Consider the following 20,555-nt stretch of genomic DNA (forward strand, 5'->3'; position numbering starts at 1 on the left):
CAGATTCTCAGTTTTATCCAGATATTTTCAGATATCCTCACATAACATTTCTTGGCTCTGTCTGCTTGACCTCACACCCTGGATCCAATTTGACCAGAGGCTTTCCATTATTTACTCTGATTCTTCAACTTGGATTTATGGTAGGATTTGCTCTGATTCCACACAGGACAACCGCAGACTCAGGGAATGAGGTCAGAATGGAAAAGCATCATGACTTAGAGTTTGGAATAAACACCTGCACATTGCACCATGAGGCAAAACCCAGGTTCTTGGGGCGTCTCCTGAAAGGCCTGCTGGATTCTTCCCAGGAGAGAGCTAAGAAAATTATGAGTATTAGTAAATGCCTGTGACTACTGGCTACTTATCAATAGCCATTTTAGTGTGCATGCATTCCAAAACATTATTCATGCTGTCATCCACATTGTGTACACGTATACTTCAAGAGATTAGGACTTACCTAACATAAATTATGGTGAAACAGTGAATTTGTAGACAACATTTCTGATGTTGCATCTCTCCTTTATTTCTCTTTATATTACAGAATTACCTACCATGAATCAAATTCTTAAATAGTCATCTATACAAATCCATCTAAACCTTCAAGCAAAGTTATAGGCAGCTTGAATTTAGCCTCTTAGGTCTTATATAAGAAGGTGACATTGACTTTCTCTCTCTTTTTTTTTTTTTTTTTTTTTTTGAGACAGGGTCTTTCTTTGTCACCCAGGCTGTCGGGCAATGGCACGATTATGGATTATTGCAGCCTTGACTCCCTGGGCCCAGTTGAACCTCCCGCCTCAGCCTGCCAAGTAGCTGGAATTCCAGGTGCATGCCACCAGGCCCAGATAATTTTTTAATTTTTTAAATTTTCTGTAGAGACGAGGTCTTGCTCTGTTGCCTAGGCTGGTCTCAAACTCCTGAGCTCAAGCTATCCTCCCACTTTGGCCTCCTAAAATGCTGAGATTACCAGAAATCCTCCTACCTTGGCCTCCCAAAGTGTTGGGATCACAGGCATGAGCCACCACACCTAGCTGAGATTGACTTTCAGGAACTTAATGTACATAATATCTTTCTAAGCCAACTTCTTCCCATTCTTACACACTTTCATAGAGCACCCCAGAGCCCTTTTATTACAGACCCTGTCCATCAGTACCTATGCATTTGATATTATATTCTGCTTTCCACCTTTTGTCTTCAGCAGCAGATTCAGTGTAACAAGTCAAGGCAAGGTGAGGGACAGTAATGAAGATCCCTGAGAACCCGGACTGCAACTCTCCAAACAACATGGAACCACTACGTTAGACTCTTCATTCTTCAGTAAGATCACACCTGTCTCCCTGTGTCAAGAAGGAGCAAAGTCAGTTCTTGGTTTAAATTTCTTTTGGTCTCTATAGTACAGTTAATCTGCATTGTATATTATTGTTGAGGAGCACAGTCAAATAAACACTAACTGACCTATACTGAAATAGTGCAACAAGAGAAATTGTACATTATGATGGTCAATTGTGTGGCTTTTGAAGTCAGGTAGATCTGAGTTTGAAAACTGACTCCACTAAATACTGATGGTAGTTAATATCTATAAACCAAATTTTTCACATATATAAATTGTTGATAAAATTATATTTCTCAGAAAGCACATATGAAAATTAAATGTCATGATGCCTAAATAGTCCCCAGTATGGTATGAGGCTCATAATAATAATTTAATAAGGGTTAATATTATTAGTTACATATTGGTAAAGTGTCTTTTAGGAAACTACCTTTTTGACCTAATTAAATGATAACTGCAATCATGGTACAAAACCATTAGAATAAGAAAATCATTCCTCATATCTAAAATAAATTCTTGCAACTACAGCATAAGAACACTTTCTCTCCTTCAAATTAGCTGGTCACCTTCCTCTGTTGAATAATACTGCACACAAGAGAATTGACGGTTAACCCTACTTACTCTACTCCATGCTGTTAACTCTGCTTACTCTACTTCATGCTTTAAAAAATAAATAAATAAATCCCATCTCATTTAACCTTTCCAGACTGGGCTTGTTTTTTAACTCCTTGATCATCTTAAGGGCTCACCTTTGAACATTCCACGTTTTCTGCCTTAACTGTAAGGGTTCAAAACAGATTCAGTGCCTTGCGCCTGCCTGGCATTGTCATATTCTAAGAATGGCCAGAGTGGAAAATGAAGATAGGTAAGAGCTTGGGTTTTCCAGTCAGATATTTTGTTGCCTTGAAAATAGTAATATGTTGCTGATGGCAGCTCCTAGATGCTACCAATTTGACACTAAGATCTCTTTCATTGCCATGTAAATATCTAGTCATTTCTATTCTTACTGGTGACTTTTTTTTTCTCCTACTTAGGTTTCTTTATCTTGGCAAAGCAACATGTGGAAAATCAAGGAAACAAATTATTTGCTGTAACGTTGTGAAAATGTAAAACAGGGCTATTATGGCCCAAAGCACATGATTAATTCCATCTATTTTCCATTTCATACTGTCTCTTTGTGTAGCTCATCTTCTGAACATGCACTCATATAATTTGACATCTGGACAAGATACTAACAATAATCAATATCAACGTTTTCATAGTAATGTGGAGAAAATGGTGGTGTGGTTAAAAAGACTGGAAACACTACGTTATGTCCACCTCTTGGGAACCCCTGGTGTACATTGGTTTATGAAAGCCTAAGAAGTCTAGCAGTAAATAAGACTGTTCAATTCAACTAAACACATCTTCCTCAAACCTATATCACGATGGAATTGTTTTGGGGGATGCGTACTTACATGTGATAGAATTTGCATTCCTGTGGAACATATGTTGAAATGTGGCTATTACTCAACTTTATTACTGTACATAAGGAAACTGAGAGCCGAATTGAGGCCCTTTATTTTTATTCCTTTCAAATGTTATATTCTTTCTCATGTTTGTGGAGAGGGAAAAACAGCCATCTATAGGGCATTTATGCTACCTTTGCCTCCCTGACATTTCTTATTGCATTTTCACCCAAAATGACTGAGCATGCTTTCATCTGCCTTCAACAAAGAGAAATAGCAAAAATGTAGTCTTCTGTTTAGAGATCATTTATATACTATTCCCTAATTGTCCCCTCCATAGACTTCCTCAAGACATGTTAATGCAAATGTGTCCAGGAGAAATGTGTATTCTTTAGTAATAAACTAGAGACTTAGTCTTTCATCCATCTTTGAATAAGTAGTTGCATAGCCACATTTACTAGTTCCAAGTCCTGCTAATATATGAGGAAATGACAAAGCATTAGGTCACCATGAAGTCATAAAATATCTGAGGAGTTGATCAATATTAATTTATGAATGCACGTATAATGTGAATATCTCATTTTTCAGCTGATGATTTCTATTACCCGGAAAGAGCCTCATGGAAGAGAATTATAAAAGTTCTTTCATGTCAGCCTTGAAATTGAAGGCCATAGAAAGCATTCATTGGAAGAAAGAGGTTACTTTGTATTATTGTGTATGACCCAGAGCAAGTGTCTTCAGTGTCTTCATTTCTTCTCTAAAGAACAACTCATTTGAAAATCACTTTGAGACCCTCACATAACAGATGAGAGCAATGTACTATCAAAAACCTGAATAAGAAAAAGCCTGAGAATTGATTTTCTATGTTGCTGTGACCAATCTGCTTTTCATTAGTTCCACTGACATCAGTACTAAATATATAAAAACAAGAGTTGTGTGTATATATTGTTTTGTATTATTTTTTGTTTTATCATAAGAGCACCACCCCCCACCCCCATCCCCCACCCTGCCACATACAAGCTGCAGCCTTACAATGAAGGCGGAAGAAAAAAAATAATTCTCATATTCTCCTATTTGCCCCAGACCTGAATTACTCCATTTCCTCAAGTCAGCAAATCCCCTGTACATCTGAAGCACTAAACTCGGTTCCTGAATATATTGCCTGCTTGTGAAATCACCCACACTGGATAGGCCCTTAAAGAGCCAGACATGCCTTGAAATTTACTGCCTCAAGCCCATCCATCTTTCCAAGGCCTGCAATTTTCTCGAGTCTTTTCCCCAGAATAAAAGCTTCAGATGTTTGTCCCTGCAGAGGGCAACCAAGAGCTATGCTGCCAGTCGAACCCATCCTTGCACCCTGAAGAAACAGTGAGCAAGGATTCCTGGCTTTGGCCTTTGTAGGACCTTGACAGCTAATCCAAGTCATGTGAATGGCTTTAAGCTGACCCATCTTTTCTTTTTTAATTTAACAGTATGTGCAACTGCTTAGGAAAGACCAATTAGACTGACCCATCATTCCTTCAAAGGCCTGATTGTTCTGATGTTTGGTCAAGCACACATACTACACGTAGATATGCCATAGAAACCAGATTCAGATACAAATCTACAGGCGTTCTGAGTTTTTCTGCCATCCAGCCAGCTTCCCCTCTTTTTAGGTAGATGTAGTCTCATTTGGCACCTCAAAGCTTGATGCAACACACCAGACTTCCTTCAGACCATTTTACAACTGGTTTGTTTCATTAATTAACCACCTTTTGTGAGGTTCGTCAGCCAGAATAATATTGGCTTCATAGCCAAGAGTTTTATAGCTGTGTCACAGCATATTTTGATTTTCCAGCTAAAATTATCTAGTATGCTCTCCGCATTACCATTTAAAGCACAGAAAATTTTCTTTGAAGCTGACAGTGTCCTGTTCCTCTTCATTAGAGTAAGCCAGAACTGCGCCATTAAACATGCAGGCAGCAGAGAGGCCTGCGGGAGGCCCCTTCTCAGTTGCCCCTTCTTAGGCTTCAATTAAAAGATAATACTGACTACTTTCATAGCCCAGAAAAGTAAATTAACTCATCATCCAAGGAAACACAAGGCTTCAAATATAATTTCTTAGACATTTGTGGAGCTTCCTCAGGTGAAATCTGTTTTCAGCTGCTTCTAGCTCCTATTTGGTAGGCACTTTATGGAGACCTACCCTCCTGGTCATTTCAAATTCCTCTTAGCACCTTTATGTTCCTAATGGCATCTCTGAATTTTAGATCTAGAGGGAATCAGAGAGCAGATGCAAACTGAGAGATTAGACCATTTTTATAATCATTCCTTAGACCAAAGTTCTCAACCACTGATACTGCCATCAGGAGCATTAACATGAAAATGCCCAGGTACCACGGATCCAATGAAGAAGAAATTCTGGGAGTGAGATCCAGCAAGCTGCATTTTAACAAGTCCTCCAGGTAAGTCTGATGCAAGCTAAAACTGAGAACCACTGCCTTAGGTATTTGTGAGGCTTTCGAGATTTCCAACTTATTTTGACATACAGTAGTTTCGCTTCTTTACATTATAACTTCATTAAGTAGGCAGAGTAGATATTACCTTTTCCAAATCTCTGTAGAGGAAACTATAGTTTAGAAATGGTGTTTGTTCAAGAGTATCCTGTTGCTAAATGTTAAAGCAAGCCTAGATCATGGGGTTTCCAGTCCAACACTCATTTCCACTGCAGTCTGCAGCCTGCGGAACAGAGTTGCTACTGCATGGACATGGAAGCCAGGAAGTCTCACCTGGCTCTAGTGACAGCATCGACTGGGCCCACCAGGTAGAGCCCCTAATGGCTGATCCCCAGGAAAGTAATCAAAAAAGGAAAGAGGAAAAGAGGAAGGGAGGAAGAGAAGATGGAAGGAAAAGGGAGAAAGGAAGGGAGGGAGGAAAAAAGAAAAGTTAGAAAATTGGATAAAGGAACATGGAACAATGGTAAGGAATGAAGAGAATCTACAGCACCAACAAATACAGTATGAGTATGAGAGAAAAGCAAACATTTGATGAAAGGGTAGAAAAAAGGAAAGGAGAGCCTACTTAAAAGGTAGAAGAAGAACCACCTTAAATATTTTTCTTAGGATTTCTGATGGGGAGAAAACCACTCAAATTTAGCACAACATCTTATAACAAACAAATATGGAAGCCAAGAAAATTGTTTTGGTTCAAAACACATTCAAGGCATGTTTTATTTCCTTATTTCTCTTTACATCTTTATTGCCAAAGTCAGTGTGTCTAAAAGTGACAAGACAGGTGCATTGGCTCACACCTGTAATCCCAGCACTTTAGGAGGCTGAGGTGGGAGGACTGCTTGAGCCCAGAAGTACAATACCAGCCTGGGCAACGTGGTGAAATCCCATCTCTACAAAAATTAGCCAAGTGTGGTGGGGCACACCTGTAGTCCCAGGTACCTGGGAGGCTGAAGTGAGAGGATCACCTGAGCTAGGAAGTTCTAGATTGCAGTATGCTATGACCACATTTCTGCACTCCAGCCTGAGTGACAGAGCTACACACTGTCTCAAAAAAAAAAAAAAAGTGACAACAAACCAATCATATCAGAATGAACAGATACTTGTTTAAAACAAAGACTTCTGAGCAACATGTTAAATTTACCAAATCTGGATGTGGCACATGGAATCGTTACCTTTATCCTGTATCTCAGGTGAGCTTCCGTACTTGTCACTAGCTAGACCAGTAAGAGTTCACAGTTTGCAACTGTTGTATTTTGTTTTTAACTAAATAGAATTTTGTAACTAAAAAGGCAAATTAAAAACCTGCCTCTTCAACATCCAAGAAAAGGCCAAAAAAAAAAAAAAAAAATCTCTGTTTTGGACCCAGTGTGGTGGGAAAAGGTGTGACCCAGGACATAACAGAAAAACTCATTTTATGTGGTATGTGGTCCCTATCTGAATTGAGTAGTAAATAAATAGTGTATTTCCCATAATTGATACATGTGGTATGTAATGCCTCTTTAGACACATCACTATATCGTGGTAAAAATGAATACTATTTGTGCTCTAAGTATAAATATTGTACGAATATATTGTGTTATACTAAAAATGTTGCTAAGGGGCATGATTCTATGGGGGAAAAAATGAAGAAAAATTTATGGACCCAAAGATGTAGTCTCTGGAAAATCATCCTTTCTGCCCAATCTCCTACTTATACTAGCTGGACAGAAACTGCCCACACAGTGAACAAAAGTGAGTAGATTCTTATCTTGTTAAGAGAGCTTGACCCTGTTTCAACAACCATTCTCCATCACTTAAAAACTAGGAAGTTAAGAGTTGTGAAAAATGCATATGCAAGAAAAAATAAATGAATTGGCACATGCCTCTCAAGTCAATTCCATCTGCTCCAAATAACACTCCCTTTTAAACTTTGTTCATTAAGCCATTGGTTCCCAACATATCCCAGGAGAACACAACTTAATTGGCGTGGGATATGGTCTGGGTTTTGGAATTTTCAAGAGATCCCAGAGGATTTTAATGTGCAGATAAGTTTGGGAAACATTGCCTTAAACTAATCACTTAAAGCAGAATAAAAGCCAGTGTTGATTAGAGTACTGTATTAGTCTGTTCTCAAGCTGCTATGAAGAAATACCTGAGACTGGGTAATTTATAAATGAAAGAGGTTTAGTTGACTCACAGTTCCACAGGGCTGGGGAGGCCTCAGGAAACTTACAATCATGGTGAAAGGCACCTCTTCCCATGGTGGCAGGAGAGAGAATGAGTGCCAGCAGGGGAAATGCCAGGTGCTTATAAAACCATTGGATCTCATTAGAACTCACTAACTATCACGAGAACAGCATGAGGGAAACCACTCCCATGATGCAATTACCTCCCACCAGGTCCCTCCCATGACACGTGGGGATTATGGGGATTATAATTCAAGATGAGATTTGGGTGAGGACACAGTCAAATCGTATCAAGTACTTAAATTCAATCAATTCCCGTGGTTGAAGCCCTCAGTGATTCCCCTTTGCCTATACCATTAGGTCCTATATTCTAGTTCTCAAGCCTTTAGCAGGAAAAGGTAGCATCCCATTATCTCACCATTGTCTGTCTTTTCAGTTTAATTTCTATCTTCCTGCCCAACAAATTTACAAATGTGAAACTTTTTATAAGAATTAAAGAAAACAGCTTGCGCTATACCTTTAAAAAAAAAATCCTAGCCTTCCCACAATGAGTCCCTGTTTCCTGGAATATTCTCCCTCACTCCTTTGTTTTTCATTGGCATGACCCTTACATAGCCATAAAATTTTCACACTGCTCTTCTTGCTACTCTTTGTCTCCTAAGTAAAACTTTCTAGTGTTCTCATAATATCCTATGCACAGATCTAATACTGCATGGATCTATCTCTCCCAGTGAAATATGAACTCTTAAATGCAACAAACTATATCTTACTCGTCTCTGTACTTCCATACTAAGCACAGACATTGGTAGCAAATTCCCAAACAATGTTTATTGAATCAATGGATAAGTAAGGACAAGAAAGTATCTCCAAATGGACTTCTAGAGCCATTCTAGTATTCAAAATCAGAACTTCTTTGTGGGTTTTGGGAGAAGGGAAATATTTATTTATTATTTATTAGGTAGTTGGCTCTCATTTTCAATGATGGATTCTCAAATATTCCAAAGACTTCACACTTTGTTTTCAACCTTAGTTCATGTTGAAGCTAAAAAGATGGGAGACATGATGGTTCTCCTTCCAGTTGTATTTCATTTCGATTAATCTTTTATGGTTTTCCTCCTTTCTGGTTTCTGCAGCCTGCGGTCACATTTGTGGGTATGCTGCCATGCGAGATGCATCTTCAGTGGAAAGTATTATATCTCACTCATTGATATAAGGAATTTCAAAGCTGAACAAGAGATACTGGTTAAAATCACATGTCCTTTCCCTTGGCCTTGTATGCACACCTTCACAGCTGAAGATTTCAAATCTACAGGGATACAAGAACTGTCCTCTAAATGAAGGTCATGCCTTTCTATCATGCCCTTTTCTTGTTTGGTTGCTTTTCCTGGGAAGCCACGTCTTTGTCACACCCAGTCATATCCTGTCCAGCCCTTACATAAATCTCAGAATACACACCCATATATATCTAAAATAACAGTTGAGAAATATCATTCTCCAGGCACTGAGCAGCAGCTCCAACCAAACACCTGATCACTGTCTTGCCCACATTCTCCCTGACCCCTCGTTTTTGGTTTTGTTCTGCTTCCCCCTGCACCCATGCACCCCTGCTGCCCCTGGCTCCTACTCTTAATGAAAATCCAGTTCAGTCTTTTCAAATAAGATTGGACTGTAGGCAACTGAGCTGAATTATTCCAACCTCCACTAGACAAACATTGTTACTCCAGAAAAGTATATGAGTGTTTTGAATTCTACAACAGAAATTTATTGCTGACTCTTTAACTTAATAAAGTTACTTTAAGGTCAAAATAAACAGACTAGGGGGAAAGCATCAGAAATTGCTACCTCCATGGAGAGCTGGCAGCCAGCCCTCTTGCCTATCCAAATATACAATTGCCATTGCCAAATACAAGATAGCACATTTGTATTAAATCCATAGGCTTTTTCTCAACTGACTCAATTGCAATAATCTACTCAAATGTGTGGCAAAGTGTGGGTTTAAAATTGCATGAACACCTCCTCCAACCACTGAACATTATACCACATAGAAAAATGGAGACAAAATATACCAAAACTGAAATATAAAATATGGGCAGGCTGGAGTTATGCCATGTCATTTGACTTTATCCACGGGGGCTCAGAAGTTAATGCATTTGCTCCTGGTGACACTTAGGGATAATGTAATCATCCTTAATGAAAACATTAAAGAATGATCTGGACCTGGTACATTTCAGAAGTTGAAGTGGTTTATTATGATGGTTTAAGAAAGATGTTTTTAGTTTTGCAGTAAAAAGAATCAATATCAAAAATGAACAGGCTTTTGTTTAGATGCAAGGTAAGCAAGCATACTGAGGCAACTCTGATATTTAAAAGTATCTGGATGAGGAAAAATATGACAAATCAAACAAGGATGTTTGGGTATCTGTTATGTACCCAGCTTTGTGTAAAATGTTGAAAGCATAAACTTCCATATGTTGACTTGACCTAGCCAGTTTACCTTCACCTTCATTCCTTGGAACCATACAGGAAAGTCTTTGGTTAATATTCAGTGTGTCTTTTAATACTTTTAAAAGATATATAAATACCTTTTTTTAGTAAAGTTTTTTCTTCTTTTTGGTTTTGGGGTTTTGTTTCATTTTGGATTTTAAGGGCAAGAGAGGAAGAGAAAATAGAGAAGTAGGACATTTCTTACTCAATAATAACATCAGTGACCTCATCAACAAACTTAAACACTCCCTCCTAAGGTACCACATAAACTTCTTTGTGAGATTAGGAAGATGATTGATATTCCTCTCCAGTTATTTTATATCCACTATCTTTTTCTTCAACGGGCTAATTATGTCAATGAGTCTAAGTATAAATATGAGAACATTTTTTGTAAAAGGAAAACCTGAGATAAGGGAGAATTGCTGAAATTAAAAAGAATTAGTGACGATACTTGATTTCTTGAGAGTTAGGACTAGACTATTTATTAATTGAAAGCTGGAAGCGGAGATGCCTTTGAAAATAAGTAAAAAAGGGCCGGGCGCGGTGGCTCACGCCTGTAATCCCAGCACTTTGGGAGGCCGAGGCGGGCGGATCACAAGGTCAGGAGATCGAGACCACGGTGAAACCCCGTCTCTACTAAAAATACAAAAAATTAGCCGGGCGCAGTTGTGGGCGCCTGTAGTCCCAGCTACTCGGGAGGCTGAGGCAGGAGAATGGCGTGAACCCGGGAGGCGGAGCTTGCAGTGAGCCGAGATCGCGCCACTGCACTCCAGCCTGGGCGACACAGCGAGACTCCGTCTCAAAAAAAAAAAAAAAAAAAAAAAAAAAAAAAAAAAAAGAAAATAAGTAAAAAAGCAAACAGGTCATTGATTACCCTCTCATAACACAATTTGAGAAGGCAAGAACCTGGTTTCTCATTTAGCCAGGAGGAAGGAAGAGATTTTTTTCACTAAAATGGAAATAACTCTACAGTTTTTTTTTTTTCAATTACAAAGGAAATAGAGATTTGTTGTGAAAATTTAAAAACCAAAAACCATAGAGAAGACTATCCCACCTGATGAAGTTAGATTGCTAATAGGTTAAGGAAATATCAAGAAGCCATAGCAATAACCATTATTCTCTCCATCAATAAGGAAACACATTAATCTCCAACTTATATGAGGATAATGGAGAATCAAGGCATATCAGGGTATAGAAAGAGGAGAGAGATTAGATAACGGAATGAACTATATTCATAAACTTACGAATTTTAGAGCCATTAAAAATACCACATATGTCAGTTAAAATAATTAATTGAGATGGCATATGTAAAGTTCTCACAACATGATAGGCACTAAATAAACATTAATTTTGTTTTCTCACCTTTGTTTATACTGCCAAGAAACTGATACGATCCCCAGGCCTCTTGGAGTAAAATTTTAAGCTGAACTTCTATGTTAGTTTGTTCTTGCACTGCTATAAAGAAATACCTTAGACTGGGTAACTCATAAAGAACAGAGGTTTAATTGACTCACAGGTGTACAGGTTGTACAGGAAGCATGGTGGCGTCTGCTTTTGGGGAGGCTTCTACTGATGGTGGCTTTTTACCGATGGTGGAAGTCAAAGTGGAGCAAGCAGTTCACACAGCAAAAGCAGGGACAAGAGAGAGTAAGTGGGGATTGCTATGCACTTTTAAACAACCAGATCTCACTCACTCTCCTGAGAACAGCACCAAGGGGTAGTGCTAAACCATTCATGAGAAATCCACCCCCATGATCCAACCTGGCCCCAGCTCCAACACTGGGGATTAAAATTTGACGTGAGATTTGGGCAGGGACACAGATTCAAACCATATAAACTCCCAAATTTTATATTTTAAAAACAATTGGAGCAATAAACATATAAAAAAAGATGCTCAACATGATTATTCATCAGAAAAATACAAATTAAGAAATACTAACAAGTAGCAGCATGGCTACAATTAAGAATATACAGCATTGGGGAGAATATGGAGCAACAAAAACTCTTGAATTACCGGTGAGAGTGTTAACTGATATGATGACTTTAGAAAACTCTTTGGCAGCACCTAATAAATCAATATACTATATAACCTGTAATTTCACTGTTGGGTATGTACCTGTCCAAAATGAGTGCTCTGTCCTCCAAAGGATATATACAATAGTGTTCATAGCAGCTTTATTTATCATAGCCCCATACAGGAATATATAAATATAAAAATATATATATATAAATTTACATACATATAAAAGAATGAACTACTGGAAAACTATATATATATATATATATTCCAATATGGGGATATGATAAATAAATTAGAGATATGTAATTTAATTTATATATCTATAAAAGAATCAACTATTCATATACATAACAACTGGGATGAATTTGACAGATATATGATGAGTAAAAGACATTAGGTACAAATAAGTAAACTCCATATCTTTTATTCGTGTGAAACTCAAAACCAGGTGATACAGAATAATGGCTCCCTTTGGGGTGCACATTTGCAATGCAAGGTGAGCTGGAAGCCTCCTAAGGGGCAAGAAATGTTCTATATCTTGATCTGTGCATGGTTAAAAACATTTCTACAACATGTAAACATTCAAGATCTTCACTTAAGATCTGTGCACCTTCAAACGTATAACTGAATTAACAAAATAATTTCAGTTTTTAGATTTTTTTCAACATGCATGTACATTTGGATCAGCATTCTTGATGTTTATATCTCATCTGATCATTTTTTAAATTGTTTATGTTCAGCACCTCTACCTTTCTGAAAAGTTTCAATACATAAAGATTATTTTCAAGGGAAATCTAGTACCCCTTTCACGGAGCATACTTATAACAGGTGATTTTTCCCCACAGGTGACACAAATGAGGGTGGGTCTACTCATAGCTCTAGGAGCCAAGGTGGCCCAATTTAATTTAATTTAAGTAGTGGCAGTCAGTGAGTTGCAGGCTTCACGTGGGCCACCAATAACAGAGTCTGACAGCATCACAGCAGCAAGTACTCAATGGAGCCAGAGTTGACACTGAGAGTTTTCTCTTTTCTATTTCAGGAACATGACAGCATTTTTTCCCTCCTCCAGTTTTCACTTCTAAATGATCTTTAATGGCAGGAAATTTTTATGCATTTTACATCTTCTTATGCAACCTAGGCCTCCTTTAAAGAATACATTGCTCTCCTCTTTGCTTCCCTTTTCTAATCATTGAACCATGAACTTTACTAGTATAAACCACAATTCGTGGCCCATGTTTATTTTCACCCTGTTAAGGTGCAAACGTTTCATATAGTTCTCTGAGGGAATCAATTCAATACGAAGATATAAAAGAAGACAATCTCACTTCTGACAAAAACAACATTTAAGAAAAACGCAAAAGTAAATAAAACAGAAATAAGTAAGGAATAAAGCATAATGGAAGACAACCTGTTTTCCTGATTTGTGTGGCTCAGATCCCTTGGACTTGAGCATTAACTCAGTAGGGGCCTTCTCTGCGGGTGGAACATGCTGTTATTCTTCACAACAAATACTCAACATCCAGGAGGAAGCAATGATTGCAACCTAACTTTAAAAATGAAATTAAAAAAAAACACTCACACAGCAGAAACAAAGCCAATCAATACTACATGGAATTAAGAGTTGTTAGTTTCATTTCTGAAGCACAATCCCAGGATCTTGGTAAACTCTGACCACGACCATCAAACATAGCAGCTTGCTAAGGGAATAGCACTTCTGCTCTCCTGGTTCTTTCATTCTCTTCTAGATCTCAGGTTCATGCAAGGTCAGAATGTCAAGACTCCATTTTCTCTAACACCATGAACCATAAACAGTTTAGCCTAGGATGGTTAGAAGACTTCCGAAGCTTTTCAAAAATGAAAGTGAATGGCCATTTAGGTTTCAAAGTAGGCCTGTACCCTTCTTCACTTTATTTTTTATTTTGTTTTGTTTTAACGGGTCTGGGTCTGCCAAATACATTAGTCTACTCAGTCCTTCAGGTTGAACTGTGGCCTGTGACAGCACTTCACTTTAAAACAGACCACTCTCATTTGGGAGACGTCCAGAGCAGAGCAGCCTCTAGCTTGCAGCCTAAGCACTTTGACCTCCTTCTCACTCTGTGCCTACTACTGTCCATGTGCAAGTTACACAAGCCAGAGCAATCTCAGCCTCCATCAAGAGCAGAGCTCCAATTTAAGAGTGATGGCTGGAGTAGGTGTTATTTGTACTCTATGTCAGGCAGTGATTGTTCACATCTGGTTGCAAGCTGAACGGAGCTTTAGATTATTCAGAGCAGTTCAAAACGCTGGTGGTAAGAGAGGGGGAAAAGGGTCTTGACTTATCCTGTGGTTTTCAGACAAAGGAGTCACCTTATTAATAAAGAAATATAATCAAATATGTTCCTTTCAATGATAAGTGATCATGTGTATCGTGTGTACATATAACCATACGCAGCAAGGCTGCAAATTAAAAAAAAAAAAATCACAATTGAAGTATCAAAGTAGAATAGGCATCCTTGCTAATAAGCTTTTTTGAAAATGGTGTTGATTATGAGTCAACAAAGAGGTTGCAACACACAAATGTACACACACATGCACGCATGTTAATTTTGGCTACGTTTTTACACCTAATTTCTTCACATCAGGGCAGCAATCATGTTTTAAAATCTTATTTCTACATTCCTTTTCCCTCTTTTCTTCTTCCTTGGCCATTTTGTATAACGTAAACAGAGAGTACACATTTCGGGCTCCAATTCTTATGCCAGAGGATTAAAATGAAGCCACAAATAAAAGCTGCATGAATACTGATAAAGAAATGCTGAGACATCCTGGCCATTGCTTTTCTTGAAAGAAATCTCCTGGGGTGAAAAGCACACACAACATCAGTCGCTATTCAAATATTTTATCTCATGCACTGCTGCAGAGCTGCATAAAAATGTATTTTGAGTCTATATGGCAGGAAAATAGAAACTGGGACTATAATTAGAGTGAACCTAGAGTAAATTACTACACGTGAGGTTAGACACAAATTTGACATATTAAAATAATTTAAAAAATAGAAAATAGAATTTAAAGTTAAGAAAACAAATTATTCTGTAAGGAACTTGAAGTCGCATTTTAGATTTTCTTTTCCCCTGCAATGTTTTTTGCTACCTATTGCAACTTTCATTTGTAAAAGTGAGTTAATTCTAGAGCAATAGATAGTGAAATATACAAAAAATAAGTATGAATTGCCCTGTCATTCTTTTAATATCTTACAATGAGGTAATGTAAATTAACCAGATAAGGAGATGATTAAACATGTCTTTTTTTAGACTACACAGTTGAGCATCCCAGAAACAGTGCAGAAGATTATTTTTAAGCTATCATCTCGACAGTTGCTCTTTAATTCATTTTTAGGGGGGACCTGGTACAACATGAAAGAAAACAGAACAGAAGATGTAAATGGTGGTGCTCCCATGTGTAAGATATCTTTGGATACTTGTTTGCCCCTGTAAAGCTGCAGCCCACAGCTAAAATACTAAGATTCAGTTAGAGTAGTGTTCCCTTTACTTTCTCTTATTTTATAATTTTTCATGACAAAGCACCAAGAATAAAAATTCTGCAGGAAAACACAGATTCCTTAAATAGAGAATACTTTTATGGAGTCTGATTTTTCTAGAGCATAATTTACAACACTGTGGTAAAATTCATTCTATGCTCTGATATTGAAAAGGATGATTTCAATCAAAACAATTAATGTTCAAGATGACAAATGAAACAGTCTCTCATTCTCCAGGGCATTTTTTTCCTATTTATTCCATTCTTGGGAGACTTAGCATCAATCACTATATGATGATCTTCTCTTCTTGCCGTCTGAACATTTTGCAGGAGTCAAACACCTGTTTTGCAACTTTGGTTTTAGATTTGGGGCTCCAGTTAGTCAGTCTAAATGCTGTGTTTTGGTTTTCTGTTATGTTGGAATGCCACAATGGCCCATGCCTTCTGGTATTCACATCTTCCTGTAGTACACTCTTCTTGAATATGAGGTGGGCCTGAAACTTGCTTTAATTATTAGAATGCAGTGGAAACATTGCTGCCCTATTTCAGACCCAAACCTTAAGAAGCCCTGGCAGCTTCTGCTTTTGCATTCCTGGGAGCCCCAGCTTCTGTGTAAGAAGTGTGGCATCCCTGCTAGAGATAGTGCGTTAAGGCCATGTGAAGAGAACCTGTAGAGAAACAGAAACCCTTAGACTACTGGAAAACAGCCAATGAGCTCAACTAAAAGAGAAAATGTAAGTCCCAGACATGTGACCCAGGCTGAGCCATTTTGAGCTACATACATGTCTGAAGCATGTGAGTGAAAAAGCCATTTGGACATTGTAATGTCAGCATACCTCTCGCCTATGACATCATGAGAAATGATGAAAGAGTAGTTCTTTTTAGCCCTTATATTTTAGGGCAATTTGTTACACAGCCACATGCAATCACATATTTCTATTCCCTTTACTGTCTTTGCATGTTAAAGAATGATATATAATTTATTTTTCACAGCTAATAATACATGGGGCCCTCTCTAATCCTGATACTCTGTTTTTCTCTAGCAGTTATGGCCTCTACTCAGTCTTTCAAATTAATACTCACTAAAAGACAGGTTAGTATAAATTCCAAGAAAAGAACTCTTCCTCTGTTAGTGGCTTCAAGTCTTTTTTTTATTTAAACCAGGATTTTATATGATTATCTGAAGGCATTGGCTATTCTTTCTCGAAGCAAAGATAGTTTTTCATATTTCTTCTCTTATTTTTGACTTCCTGGTGAAGGAGAACAATATACAGATCCTAAAAGTTCCTAAGTGAGGCTGAGAGAAAGAGAAAAGAACTAGAACTTGGCAAAATGTGCCCCAATCTAGAAAACAAATTTCCTTGGCACCCTTTGATCTTTCTAGGTTTTAGGTAAGCACTCAGATGATACTTCATTTATTCTTCTCATTTATTCATTCACCGAGCTGTCAACAAAAATGCAGAGAACTCTACAATGTGTCAAAATACTATTTAAATATCTGTTTCTTTTTTAAAAAATCCTTTCAGTAACTACTTAAATATAAAGTAATCAAGTTCAAGAACCATCTATTCCTCCAAGATCCCTTAAAGTCAACTGGATTTCTTTTAATCCATGAAAGTCAGGACATTACTTTTTATTTCGTGTGTTTATTTCAATCCTTAATATAGAGCTATTCAGAAAAAAATGAGCATGAAACCTTGATGGGTGGATAGACCTATGTATAAGGGAATAAATGAATGAAGCAGAACTAAGTAGGCCATAGGAATGCTCAATGCTGCAATATATCACATATTGAATATGTATTGATATGTATCACTAGAAGATAAAATAGAGCCATATTTGGAAGGCAAGAAGAATATTAACTTAGCCTTGACATTTTCCAAAGGTAAAGAATTTATCTTACTCCTTTGAATATCTCAAAATTTCTCAAAAAAAAATCCTGTCTGTATCAAATTTAATCCCCCAAAATAAAATATTAATGATTCAACCACTTGACTTTAAAGGAAAACTGGAAGTTTGGTAGGCTTTAAAATAAAGCAATATGAGCAAAACTATTTCTTGGTTGCTCAGGACTGGAGATGGTTGGACAGATAGAGTCCGGATGTACTTGTACCCTGTAGGCACTGCACAATCACCTGTGAGCACCATTTTTGCATCCTTTGAGTCTAGGAAAGTAACCAGAGGGAACTCAGAGGCTGAGAAGATTTGCTAACCCCATCCCTACCAAACAGATTCCAGCACTACTCAGTAGGGTTTATTTCAATGGTTTCCATGAGGATAAGATTTTAAAATTGAACGCTAGATACAGTATATGAAAGCAGAAAAAAAAACTAATTAATGACTGTGAATGTATCCACTGGTTACCATAACAAGTGATGAATACCAAGTAGTAGGGGGGGAAAGAAGATGAATGTGGAAAGAAAATTGGGGCTGTGTTTTCCAGAAAAATTCATAAATGAGCAAAACCTAATATGAATCCCAGAGTCAAGCTGGGGAAAAGGAATGAGATGGTAGTTTTAAGAAAAGACTCTAATCTGTCTTTGTGCCAGAGACAAAACATTTTAAGTATCTCTTACGTAACGAAGCACTCTAAAATTTACTGGGTTAAATGGGTTAAAACAACAATAATTTGTTTGTTCATAATTATGCAATTTGGGTTGAAATGATCTTTGCAATGGTGTCAGTTAAGGTGATTCAACTCAGACTGGAGGGTCTACTTCCACAGTGGCTCATTCTCTTGGCTGACAAGTCCAATGCCGGTTGTCAGCAAGAAGCTCAGGGGCTGCCTCACATGGCCTCTTCCTGCAGTTAAGTTTGTCTGTCCTCTGGCCTTCCATGATTTGAGTCCCTTCCATATGGAAAATATATTTACTGTTTCCTGAGACCAATAAAACCTCATCTTATTAGAGCATTGTCTTAGGCTTGAAGTCCAGATTCTCATCACCTAGGTCATATCCAGGTACAGATGAGATTCTTAAGGCCTGGCTTCTTTTGATCTGAAGATCTGTGAGCCTGTGAGACAAGTTAATCTGTCCCTCATATCCACAACAAACAATTGTAAACCAGGGACAGGAAAATTACAACAAACGCTCCCATTCAAAAACTGGAAATATGCGAGGTACATAGTAATCACTGGTCCAAAAAATCCTGAAATTTATCCAGGTATAAATAAATAGTTCCTCAATTAGGGCTCAACTCTAATGTCTGGAAATGTCTTTTTAGTGGTTTTTGGTTCTATTCTCTGATTTATCCTTCCTTTTCCATAATAACTGACCCGTATTTGCAGATGGGTTGCTTTCTTAGTACTTCCTGTCAATAGGAAGTTAACATCCAAAGGCCCCTGTTTGGTGCTGGAGAGGATGTAGAGAAATAGGAACACTTTTACACTGTTGGCAGGACTGTAAACTAGTTCAACCATTGTGGAAGACAGTGTGGCAATTCCTCAAGGATCTAGAACTAGATGTACCATATGACCCAGCCATCCCATTACTGGGTATATACCCAAAGGATTATAAATCATGCTGCTATAAAGACACATGCACACATATGTTTATTGCAGCACTATTCACAATAGCAAAGACTTGGAACCAACCCAAATGTCCATCAATGACAGACTGGATTAAGAAAATGTGGTACATATACACCATGGAATACTATGCAGCCATAAAAAAGGATGAGTTCATGTCCTTTGTAGGGACATGGATGAAGCTGGAAACCATCATTATTAGCAAACTATCACAAGAACAGAAAACCACACACCACACGTTCTCACTCATAGGTAGGAACTGAACAATGAGAACACTTGGACACAGGAAGGGGAACATCACACACCAGGGCCTGCTGGGGGATTGGGGGAGGGGAAAGGGATAGATATACCTAATGTAAATGATCAGTTAATGGGTGCAGCACACCAACATGGGCACATGTATACATATGTAACAAACCTGCACGTTGTGCACATGTACCCTAAAACTTAAAGTATAATAAAAAAATTTTTTTAAAAAAGGCCCCTGTTTATTTTAACCTGTGTCTGTCCCTCTTAATCCAGCTTGGTAGTGCTTCTGCTAATACAATTACCTTAAGGGTTTTGTAGGTTTCCAATAAATCTTTTTAAAGTTTACCCTATTAAAATAAAATAGGCAAAAGTCATAACAATACATCTATTAAAAAACCCTCTTGAATCTCAGCTGTAGAACAATGTCTTACGATTCTTAGAAGTCCTTTTTTTTCTTGCTGAGGAGCTCCATGAGTCATGCCTTTATGATCTTAGGAATCCTGTAGTCTAGTAGAGAAAATCTAGGAAGTATTGCCTGAAGTGTTTCAAAGAAATTAACAAAGGGTTTTGAAACATGACCTTACCCCAAATGCCACAACCAGATTTCATCTTTGTCCTCAGCCCATTTGTTACTGTGAGAATTACTGACAGTTGGAATAGCTGAGTATGGGAAACAGGTTAATTTTCATTTATTTATATTTTTGAGACAGGATCTCACTTTGTCACTTGGACTAAAGTGCAAGGGTATGACCATAGCTCACTGCAGACTCACTCCTTGCTCAAGGGATCCTCCCATCTTGGCCTTCAGAGTAGCTGGGACTACAGGCATTCCATTATACCCCACTAATTTGTTTTTTATTTGCTGTGGAGAGGAGAGTCTTTCTATGTTGCCCAAGCTGGTCTCAAACTCTTGGCCTCAAGTAATCCTCCTAACTTGGCCTCCCAAAGTGCTGGGATTCAATGTGTGAACCACCACCCCTGACCAAGAACCAGATTTATATTTGACTGAAGCAAATCCTGGCTTTTTTACATTGATTCTTAATTTTGTTCAAAAATTAAAATTTCCTTTGTAATTGATTTTGTTCCTCCTGTCTTTGTCATAAATAGGTAAAGTCAAAATAGGTAGCTTCAACATTTTGCCCGGAAATCACAATACCCAAGCCACAAGGTCATTAAGTATCATTTCTATCATCAGCCTTACTGAAGATGGAAGCCTCACTCATTTTTCCACCAGCCCCATTCTCTCTAGCCACCAAGAACAATTTCCCGAATATTGTTCCAGTGTATAGTAAAAGTTTCTTTGAAGCCCCTCAGGCTTCAGGGCCCTT

The sequence above is a fragment of the Macaca mulatta genome, chromosome 4 (genome assembly GCF_049350105.2).
Source record: "Macaca mulatta isolate MMU2019108-1 chromosome 4, T2T-MMU8v2.0, whole genome shotgun sequence".
Lineage (NCBI taxonomy): Eukaryota > Metazoa > Chordata > Mammalia > Primates > Cercopithecidae > Macaca > Macaca mulatta.